This window comes from Mirounga angustirostris, unplaced genomic scaffold (assembly GCF_029215605.1).
Source record: "Mirounga angustirostris isolate CCGP_5_RB_7025 unplaced genomic scaffold, mMirAng1.0.hap1 SCAF_11, whole genome shotgun sequence".
In the NCBI taxonomy this organism is placed as follows: domain Eukaryota; kingdom Metazoa; phylum Chordata; class Mammalia; order Carnivora; family Phocidae; genus Mirounga; species Mirounga angustirostris.
The window spans coordinates 39,648,337-39,660,349 of record NW_026991719.1 but is presented as its reverse complement, the minus strand read 5'-3'; the positions used below and the strand labels follow the sequence as shown (position 1 = coordinate 39,660,349).

The 12,013-nt window shown below is 37.6% G+C and overlaps 1 pseudogene; it reads left to right on the top strand.

Annotated features, from left to right (window-relative positions):
• Positions 1–12,013, top strand: part of LOC135361921 (small ribosomal subunit protein uS5-like) — a 146,538-nt pseudogene that overhangs the window by 28,638 nt on the left and 105,887 nt on the right.

Here is a 12,013-nt window from a genome sequence, read left to right as displayed (position 1 = left end):
TTATTTATTTTGAGAGAGAGAGAGGGAGAACAAGTGCATGAGCAGGGGGAGGGGCAGAGGGAGAGGAGAAGGGAGAGAAGCAGACTCCCTGCCCAGCGCGGAGCCTGTCATGGGGCTTGATGTCAGGACCCGGAGACCGTGACCTGAGCCAAAATCAAGAGTCGGAAGCCTAACTGACTGAGCCCCCCAGGCACCTCTACTTTGTTGCTTCCAACGCTGCATAGTACTCTATGGAGTGCAGCTGCCGCATTTCAGCTATGCCATCTCCAAAGATGGACCCCAAAAGTGAATCAATACCTTGTCACCACAAATAACATTGTAGTAAACATTCTACTACCTGTCTCCTGGATCTGTGTAGGAAATTCCTTGGAATATATAGTGAAGGCAAGTCTAGGCTTCCAACATCATTGAATGAGACTTCTTATGCACATTCCTGCCAATAATTAATACAATGAAGCCGGTTTTGCCAGTCTAAAAGATGTAAAGTGATACCGTACTGTTTTTTTTATGGTTTTTTTAAAGATCTTTTTTATTTATTTGACAGAGAGAGACACAGCGAGAGAGGGAACACAAGCAGGGGGAGTGGGAGCGGGAGAAGCAAGCTTCCCGCTGAACAGGGAGCCCGACTCGGGGCTCTATCCCAGGACCCTGGGATCACGACCTGAGCCGAAGGCAGACGCTTAAGGACTGAGCCACCCAGGAACCCTGATACTGTACTGTTTTAATTTGCATTTCTCTGGTTACTAATGGCCATGGGCATCTTTTCATATGCATTTGAGCTTTGGGAGTTTTCTGTAAGGGTCCTATCTTTTTCCATTTTTTAACTTAAAATTCTGAAATACAGTATGCACGTTGGAGCAAACACATGAAATAAATGAACAACTCACTGAATAGATTTGTGTAACCACCACTCAGGTCAAGAAATAGAATATTGCCAGGACTTCAGAAACCCTATCTCTATGTGTCTGTCCCAGTCACTATCCCTCTTCCTCCCAAAGGTAACTCCTATCCCAAGTTCTAAAATTATAGCTTAGCCTTGCTTGTTAATGAAGTTTCCATAAATGGAGTTATATAGTACAGAATCTTTTTTTTTTTTTTAAGATTTTATTTATTTGCGAGAGAGAGAATGAGAGCCAGAGAGCATAAGAGGGAGGAGGGTCAGAGGGAGAAGCAGACTCCCTGCCGAGCAGGGAGCCCGATGTGGGACTCGATCCCGGGACTCCAGGATCATGACCTGAGCCGAAGGCAGTCACTTAACCAACTTAGCCACCCAGGCGCCCTAGTACAGAATCTTTTGGTTTTGACTTATTTTGCTCAAAAAATTGAGCATGTTGTATGTAGGTGTAGTTTGTTCATTTTCATTGCTGCATCTTAATCCACATTAGTAAGCTTTGGAAGTACGCAGTTGTGTACTTTTTGCGAGTATTCTTGCTATGTGTGTTCTTTCATTTATAACCTGATGGCACAGATGCACTCATTCTGTTGGAATAGAAATGTGAGATCATAGGGTATGGGTAAGTCAGCTTTAGTAGATAATGCCAGTGTTACCTGGTGATTGTTACCCTTTATACTTCCATCAACCATGTATGGGAATTCCTGTTGCTCTACATCCTCACGGACACAGTATTACAAATCATCTTCATTTTAACCGCTCTGCTAGGTATATAATGGTATCTTATGGTGCATTTATTTTGATGACTAATGAAGTTGAGCATCTTCTTGTATGTTTATTGGCCATTTATTTATTTTATTTTTTAAAAGATTTTATTTATTTATTTGAGACAGGGAATGAGATAGAGAGAGCATGAGAGGGGGGAGGGTCAGAGGGAGAAGCAGACTCCCCCCTGAGCAGGGAGCCCGATGCGGGACTCGATCCAGGGACTCCAGGATCATGACCTGAGCCGAAGGCAGTTGCTTAACCAACTGAGCCACCCAGGTGCTCAAGTTTATTGGCCATTTAGATATCCACTTTGGTGACGTGCCTGTTCAAATTTCTTGCTCGTTTTTATTTTTAAACTTTTTTTTAAAGATTTAATTTATTTATTTGTCAGAAAGAGAGAGAGAAAGAGAGAGACAGAGCACAAGCAGGGGGAGTGGCAGGCAGAGGGATAAGCAGATTCTCTGTTGAGCAGGGAGCCTGATGCGGGACTCGATCCCAGGACCCTGCGATCATGACCTGAGCTGAAGGCAGATGCTTAACCTACTGAGCCACCCAGGCATCCCCCTTACTCATTTTTATATTGGGTTGGGTTTCTTGTTGACCTGCAAGGAATTCTTCATATATCCTGGATGTAAGCCTTTTGTTATTTTACTACAGATATCATTTACTCTAATGTCCCTTTTTGTTTTCTCAGTGGTTTCAATGATCAGAAATAGTTAATCCAATCTATCAATGTATTCTTTCCTAACTAACAGTGCCATTTTTTGTGTAGCCTGTTAAAATCTTTCCCTAATCCAAAAGTTGTATTGTTTTGCCCTTCACGTTTAAATCTCCAATTCTTCTGGAATTGAATTTTGTTAATTGGGTGTGATTGGCATCAAATTTCAGCTTTTAATAGAGGGATATGCAATTTACCAAACATTGTTGAAGAGATTTTTCCCACTGCCCTGCAGCACCACTTTTGTTGTAAATCAAATGTACTTATATGTATGTGTCTAGATACCTATTCCATTTTATTGGTCTATTTGAGTATTCTTGTGCCAATACCACATTATCTTTATTACTATAGCTGTATAAGTTTTCGTAGCCACTAGATTTGTTGTTCTTTGATATTGCTTGGGGCATTTTAGGCACTTTGCATTTGTTTTATAAATTTCAGAATCCACTGTCAGTTTTGACCAAAAAGTTAGGACTTTACTTGGAATCATAGTTAATCAGTTTGGGAGAATTGACATTTACACTTTATTGAGTCTTTTGGTACATGAAGATTGGGATCTCTCCATTGGTTTAGGTCTTCCTTATTAAAGTTTCATCATTTTCTGTGTAGACCTCTGAACATACCATACATCAGATTCATTCCTAGGTATCTGATCTTTTGTGATGCTACTATAAATGCTCTCTTTTAAAATTTCACTTTGTAATGGATTGTCGCTAGTATATAAAAATGCAGTGATTTTTTTCTTCATATGCAGCAACTTGGCTAAACTTATTTGTTAATTCTAAGATTTACTTGATTCTTTTGGACTTTTCTATGTATACAAATATATTTGTGAATAAGTTTTCTTTCTTTCTAATCTATATTTATTATCTATCTATCTATCTATCTATCTATCTATCATCTATCATCTATCTATCTATCATCAGCTGTACTGGCTAGGTCATGTAGTATGGTGTTGAACAGAAGAATAGATAGAGGGCATCCTTGTCTTATTCTCATTCTCAAAAGGAAAGCTTTCAACATTTCACCAATAAGTATAATGTTTACTCTAGTTTCTCTGTAGAGCGGATACCTTTTAAGGCAGTTTACCTCTCATTGGAGGTTGTTGAGTTTTTATCATGAGTAGATAGTGAATTTTAACAAGTGATTTTTCTGCATCTGTTGAGATGATCATCTAATTTTGTCTCCTTTGTTTAGTTAATGTGCATTAAAATGATGTTTTAAAAAATCACCTTCTATGAGGCATAATTTACATATATTAAAATGAAACCACTTTAAGTATGTAGTGTGAAGAGTTTTGATAAATGTATATACCCATCAACAATCATTACAGTCAAGATATAAAGCATTCTATTATCCCCCAAGTTTCCCATTTAAGTCAGTTCTCACCCTTGCCACACACAAAAGACACACACTGATTTGCTTTTTATCACTGGAGATTGAGTTGCCTTTACTAGAGTTTTATGTAAATGGAATTATGCGATATGTAGCCTTGTGAGTTAATAAGCGTCTTACACTTGGGATAATGTTTTTGAGATTCATCCATGTTGCATGTACCAGTAATTTGTTCCTTCTTACTGCTCAGTGTATGGATTTAACACAATTTGCTTATCTGTTTAATGGATAATTGAATTTTTATCAGTTTTTGATTATTATGAATAAAACTTTTATGAAAAATATTCAGTCTCAGTATGGACATATATTTCCTTTTAAGTTGCACATTTCTAATGACTAAAGATGTTGATTTTCTTTTCATGTGTTTATCTGCCATTCATGTATCTTTTTTTGTTAAATGTTTCTTTATCTTTTGCTCATTTTTAATTGGATTATTTGTCTTCTCCTTATTGGTTCTTAAGAGCTCTTTATATATTCTGGATATAGATTGTTTTATTAGATATCTGTTTTGCTAATACTTTCTCCCAGTCTGTTGCATGCCCTTTCATTTTCTTAAGACTATTGTTCAAACATGGGGTGCTTGGGTAGCACAGTTGGTTAAGCATCCAACTCTTGGTTTCAGCTCAGGTCATGATCTCAGGGTCATGAGATCGAGCGCCACGTGGGGCTCTGCAGTGAGCAAAGAGTCTGCTGGAGATTCTCTCTCCTTCTCCCTCTGCCCCTCTCCCCGCTCATTCTCTCTCTCTCTCTCTCTCTCTCAAATCAATCAATCAATCAATCAATCTTTAAAAAAAAGACACCGTGGTATTGACATGGAGATAGATATGGAGATAGATATTATCTATCATCAGAACAGAATAAAAAGCGTAGAAATAGACTCACACATATATGGTTAATTGATTTTTTAAAAAGAGGACAGGATAATTAATTAGGGATAGAATAGCCTAAATTATCAGTTTTTCCAATTCTACATTGCTAATATATAGAAATACTTGATTTTTTTATATTAACTGTCTACCCTGTGACATTGCTAAACTTCCATATTTGTCCTAGTCTGTTTGAGCTGCTATGACAGGATACCATGGACTGGGTGATTTATAAACAACAGAAATTTCTTTCTTACAGTTCTAGAGGCTGGGAAATCCAAGTAAAAGACACTGGCAGATTTGGTGTCTGGTGAGGGTCTGTTTCCTTGCTTGCTGTGTCTTCACATGGTAGAAGGGGATGAGAGAGCTTCCTAGAATCTTTTTATCAGGGCCCTAATCCATTCATAAGCACTCCAACCACATGACCTAATCACCTCCCAGAAGCCCTACCTCCTAATACCATCACATTGGGGGTTAAGATTTCAGTTTTGAATTGGGGGGGGGGTGGGACACAAACATTCAGTCCATTGTAGTATTCTTATAGCTTTTTGTAGATACCTCAGGATTTTTTTTTATGTTATAAATGTTTTTTATGTTATTCATGTTGATAACATGAATAGTTTTTTTCATGTTATCAACATGAATAGTTTTATTTATTTGTATTATTTTATTTTCCATTATATATATCTATATATAATTTCTTGCTTATTACCCTGAATAAGACTTCAAATACAATGTTGAATAGAAGTTTTGAGAACAGAAATACTTTTTCTTTTTTCTTCATGTAATAAGATGATCATATGGCATAAGTTTTTTTTAATTAAAAAAATTTTTTTTATTATTATGTTCAATTAGCCAGCATATAGTACATCATTAGTTTTTGATGTAGTGTTCAACGATTCATTAGTTGCGTATAACACTCAGTGCCCATCACCACATGTGCCCTCCTTAATACCCATCACCCGGTTACCCCATCCCCCACCCCCCCTCCCTTCTGTAACCCTCAGTTTGGCATAGGTTTTTTAGTCAATAAGGCAAATTACTCTGTTCTTTTTAAAAGATTTGTTTATTTATTATTTATTTGAGAGAGAGCATGCATGTTTGGGGGGGTGAGGGGTGGGGGAGGGAGGAGGGGCAGAGGGTGAGGGAGAAGGAAGAAGCAGACTCCCCACTGAACGTAGAGCCTAATGCTGGGCTCCATGTAGGGCTCCATCCACGTGGGGCTCCATGCAGGGCTCACTCCCAGGACCCTGAGATCAGGACCTGACCTGAAACCGAGTAGGGCACTGAATTGACTGAGCCACCTAGGCACCCCTGACTTGCTAATATTTTGTTGACAAGATATGTAGCTATGTTCATGAAGGATGTCTGTAGTTTTCTTCTCATAATTTTTTTTCTGATTGGTATCATGGTTCTGCTGGCCACATAAAATGAGTCGGGAAGTATTCTTTCCTCCATTAATTTCTGAAAGAGTTTGTATCGGATTGGTAGTATTTCTTCTTTTAAATGTTTGATAAAATTCACTAATGAAATAATCTGAGCCTGGAGTTTTCCTTATGGGAAGATTTTATTTTTATTTTTATTATTTATTTGACAGAGAGACACAGCGAGAGAGGGAACACAAGCAGGGGGAGTGGGAGAGGGAGAAGCAGGCTCCCTGCAGAGCAGGGAGCCCGATGTGGGACTCAATCCCAGGACCCTGGGATCATGACCTGAGCCGAAGGCAGTTGCTTAACCGACTGAGCCACCCAGGCGCCCGGAAGATTTTTTTTTAAGATTTTATTTATTTATTTATTTATTTATTTATTTATTTATTTGAGAGAGAGAGAGTGCATGAGCAGGGGGAGGGACAGAGGGAGAGGGAGAAGCAGACTCCCCACTGAACAGGAAGCCCGATATGGGGCTTGATCCCAGGACTCTGGGATCATGACCTCAGTGGAAGGCAGATGCTTAACTGGCTGAGCCACCCGGGCGCCCCTGGAAGATTTTTAACTAAGAATTCAATTTCTTTAATAGATACTGGTCTTGAGATATTCTGTTTCTTCTTGAGTCAGTTTTCATGTTTGTGTCTTTCAAGGAATTTGTGTGTTTTCCCTTTTTTTCTTGATGAATGATTTCAACACTTTTTTTCAGTAATTGATAGAATAAGAGCACAGAAAATCAATGAGGATATAGAAAACTTGAAAAACACGGTCAAGCAACTTAATCTAACTGACATTTATAGAACATTCCACTCACAACGTAATACACACTCTAAGTTCACATGGAACGTTCACCAAGATAGATCATATTCTGGGCTATAAAACATGTTTCTATACATTTTAAATTAACATTCATCCAAGTAACCCAGAGCTGAAAAAAGAAATTAGAAAATATTTTTAGTTGAATGAAAATGAAAATATAGCATATCAAAGTTTGTGGAATAGCTTTAAATATTTACATTTATATTAGATAAGATGAATAATCCAAAGTCAATTACTGAAAATTCTACCTAAGAAGCTAGAAAAAGAGCAAAATAAACCCATGGTAAGTAGAAGGAAAGAAATAAAGTAAGAATAGAAATCAACGCAATAGAAGATGTACAAACAATAGAAAAATTAATTAAGCCCAAACCTGGCTTTTGAAAAGATCAGTAAAATTGAAAAACCTCCGGCTAGACTGATCAAGCAAAAAAGAGAAGCCACAGATTATATGAGAAATATAAGGGGATATCACTATAGATCCCCTAGATCTTAAGAGCTTACTATTGAGTAGGAAGCATCCCTAAACTTCTCTTTTTGAGGTTGACTTAGCTCCTAATGACCTTTATTTTCTGTACAAATGTTAGAGTAAATCTATCGTGTTTCTTAAAAAAAATCCACCTTGGATTTTGATTGGATTGAATTTATAAATTAATTTAGATTGAATTGAGACCTTTAGAATATTGTCTTACTATCACAGAAAATAAAATGTTTTCCCCTTTTACACAGATCATCTTTTATAGTCATTAGTAAATTTTTAAGTTTTCTCCAAAGAAGTCATATATTCTTGGATTAAATGGCTGCTAAGTACAATGATATTATTTATTTCTGATGTAGAGGAACACATTGTACTTTGTAAGCTGTTTTTTTATCTGGCACTTTTGCTCCACTTATTTATTAGATTTAATAGCTTATATTCTGTTGACCTTTCTAGGGAAATGAACTTATCTGAAAATAGTGACAATCTCATATATTTCCTTCTAATACTCAACCTCTGACCTCTTTTTCTTCTCTTGTGCCTCTGGCTAACATTTCCAGTACCATATTAATTAGTGGCCATTTCAGTGGGCATCTTTATCTTATTCCAGATCATAAGAGGAATGCTTTTAAATTTTCTATAATAAATATAATGTTGGTGGTAGGTTTTATTGAGTAAGAAAAATCACTTCTAGATTGCTGAGTTTTTTGTCATAAATATTGAACTATATCAAGTTATTTCTCTACATTAATTGAGATAATAAGTGACTTCCCTTAGTCTGTTGTAAACCATCCTTTCTTAGTGTAAACATGATCTGTTTTTGTTGTATTGTTTTTCCATTTTTATATTAATTGGCTAATATTATCTTTTAGAATTTTTAAAAAGATTTTACTTATTTTATTTGAGAGAGAGGGAAAGTGAAAGGAAAAAGCAGACCCCCTGCTGAGCGGAGAGCCTGATGCAGGACTTGATCCCAGGACCCTGAGATCATGACCTGAGCCAAAGGCAGATGCTTAACCGACTGAACCACCCAGGTGCCCCTCCTTTTGGAATTTTGAATGTATATTCAAAAGTGAAAGGGGCCTAAATTTTTCTTGTATATATATTATACTTCAATATGAAGCTTACATAATTTTTTTTTTAATCCAGGGATCTCAGTGAAGAATATAGGAGAAAGTGACCTCTGAGCTCTTTGAGATTCTACAAAATATATGATTTCTCATCAACCCTGGAAACAGGTAACCTTCTGCTGAGGCAACATCATAACCTGCCTCATTCCTTATTCATTTGACTTCCTTAACCAGGTTTCAGTTTAAGGGTCCAGTGTTGAACTACTGTTTCAGTGTGCTCATTTAAAGTTACTCAGTGGGATTCCATAAGTGAATAATAATAAATCCATGTAGTTGTTTAAAAAAATCAGGTAGATCTAAATGCACTAATATGACAGGGCACCCAAGAACTATTACTAAGTGAGCGGGGCAGGGTGTAGGCTTATGTATGTAACACGATCTCATTCACTATTTGTATATACGCGTGAAAATTATCTGGAAACATACCCAACAAAGTGTTAAAGTGGAGTGGGCCAAAAAGGGAGGATGATTTGCTTTTCATATTGTACCCTCCTGTCATGTTTGATTTTTTTTAGTCCTGTGGTTATATTACATTTATATACATCACATGAAAAATAAACTCCCCAGATCAAATTTACATTGTAGAGCTCAGATACTTCAACCTATCAGTCTCCTAATATTTGAGGATTTTTGTTGGTAGGAAAGAGAGTCATGATGCTGCATTAGAGAAATATCCGGAGTTGAGTGCTGCATTCATTAGGGCAGGTTTACATGAATGAAATCTGTGATCAGGTCCAGCATTGAAAACCGGTCAGAATCCCACAGTGACAGTACCCATCCCAGGATTGCTAATTGCAGCTTTACACTGAGTACCCTTTCCATGGCGATGTGGGTGGTCAGCGGTAGCTAGGCTGCTTTGTTCAGACCCATTGCCCCTACAAAGAAATTCTGATTTGAAAGTGCCTGAATGATGATGGATTACTTATCAAATTTACATAAAGAGGACAGCACACGCAAATACTTCATTACCCCTTGGCTTGGCCTTTATTTTGTTAGGCTACTTTCATTTAGTTTGCGTTTGATTTCATTGAAGTAATGTCGAAAATTTTAGCAGATTGTAATCCCAGTAAAAGCAACCTTTTTCTTACATTCAATGTAGGAAAAGCACAAAAGAAGAAAATAAAAATCCAACCACTAAGGGATGTAGGAAAGACCTTAGGGTACGAAGCCAAAGAAAGAATTCTTGGTCTTTGGTGCAAAAAGGTGGTTTGTTTTTTTTTAAGATTTTATTTATTTATTTGCGAGAGAGACAATGAGAGACAGAGAGCATGAGAGGGAGGAGGGTCAGAGGGAGAAGCAGACTCCCCGCCGAGCAGGGAGCCCGATGCGGGACTCGATCCTGGGACTCCAGGATCATGACCTGAGCCGAAGGCAGTCGCTTAACCAACTGAGCCACCCAGGTGCCCCAAAAGGTGGTTTTATGAAAGCACGGGAACAGGACCCGTGGGCTGGAAGGGCGGCACCGGGGTCATGAAGAGTGGCCCATTATGTACTTTCAAGTTGGGAGGGGGTTAGAGATAGCGTAAGTCTCTAAGGAATTTTGGAAGCAAGGTTTCCAGGACCTTGAGGGGGCTAGTCTTATTTTTGGGAAAGGGTCATTTGTTACTGTTTAATAAAACCTGAGTCATGAGACCCTTTAGATGTATATCGTTGGGTCATATGCTTGGGGAATGATTGCCAACATGTATCTTGGGGGGTAGAGATAAGGGAAGTTTCCAAAGGAATTTTTATACGTTAAAGTAGACTTACATGATCTTGGGGGTTGGGCTAAGATTACCTGTTGCCCTTAGCAAAGTATTAACATCGAGGCAGTTGATGTTAATGTCACTCTGGAGGAATGTCACTCTGCCTGTTTCAAGGACTTGTCAATGGGCTATAGGTAGTAAGGAAATTTAATAATTTTTCTTCTGCTTTTGTTTCCTACATCATAAGTACAGTTTGACATATATTTTTCCCTTCTCTTTAGCTGTCTTTAGCTATGAATATATATTTTCATTTTTTACATATTGATTTTTGTCCAGATTTGCCTACAATCTATCACATCTTTTTTTTTTTTTTAGATTTTATTTATTTATTTATTTGAGAAAGAGAGAGAGAGCTCGAGCACATGAGCAGGGAGGAGGGGCAGAGGGAAGGGGAGAAGCAGACCCCCTGCTGAGCAGGGAGGCCCAACGTGGGGCTTGATCCCAGGACCCTGGGATTATGACCTGAGCCAAAGGCAGACGCTTAACCAACTGAGCCCCCCAGGTGCTCCTACAAGCTATCATGTCTTTTACATAACATTCAAAATTCTTCTAAAACATGATTTTCAGCTATCTAATATGATTAGCATAGAATTTATTTAACCAATCTCCTATTATTAGACATTCTATAGTAACAATGTTTAGTACTATAAGTTACTTTATACAAAGGGACTTATACATACCACTGATTTATCTTTTTTTAGGATTCTTAAAAGTATAAGTGAGTTCAAAGGATATAAATATTTTTTATCTTTTAATACAAATTGATCTCTGGGAATATTGTACCGATTAACAGTCTTACAAGCCCTATAAGTTGTCACTGTAATTTTTTTTTTTACATGTTTTATCAACTTGGCAGGTAGAAATAGTATTTTGGTTTAGTTTGGATGTATTTGATTACTATTGAGGCTGAACTTACTTGTAGTTATTTTGATGTACATGAGCTATGACCTTGTCTTTGTATTCCTAAGCACATGGTAATATGGTAGATTCTCTCTAGATAATTCCAAAGGGCTTGTTGAGGAACTGACAGTGCTACTGAAATTTCCTTTTTATTTATTTTTTTTAAAGATTTTATTTATTTATTTGAGAGAGAGAATGAGATAGAGCATGAGAGAGGGGAGGGTCAGAGGGAGAAGCAGACTCCCCGCTGAGCAGGGAGCCCGATGCGGGACTCGATCCCGGGACTCCAGGATCATGACCTGGGCTGAAGGCAGTCGCTTAACCAACTGAGCCACCCAGGCGCTCCTGAAATTTCCTTTTTAAAAAAACTTCTTGGACATCTAGATTCAAAATGTATACTGTTGCTGTAAATTTTCCTATCTCAGAACTCTAGAGAAATGAAAACTTCAGCTCTTTGAGAGTTTTAAAGGCCAGGTACACAGACTTATAAAAGCTCCACATGTGATGATGACGATGGTTCTGTCTTCCAGAACGTTCCCAAGGACACACATTTTAACAGTGTAACCTCTTTGTTATACACAAATTGTAGAAATTGAGATTGAATTTAGCTATCAAGGACACAAGATTTTTTGGCAGATGCAGTGTATTTTTGTCTCCTGGGAATCATCTGTTTTACTTGATGGCATTTAGCTTACCTGACTTCCACAAGCAAATCTGGTAAATAATAGTTTACATACAATTTTGGATTTTAACACAGATGTGCTTCGGTAACCCAGAACATACATATAATTGGAATTAGAGATCCTACATAAAATACACTTGACTCTCGAAATAATTCCTTGAGTTTGTGACTAGTTATTGCCAAATTACCAGAAGATTAA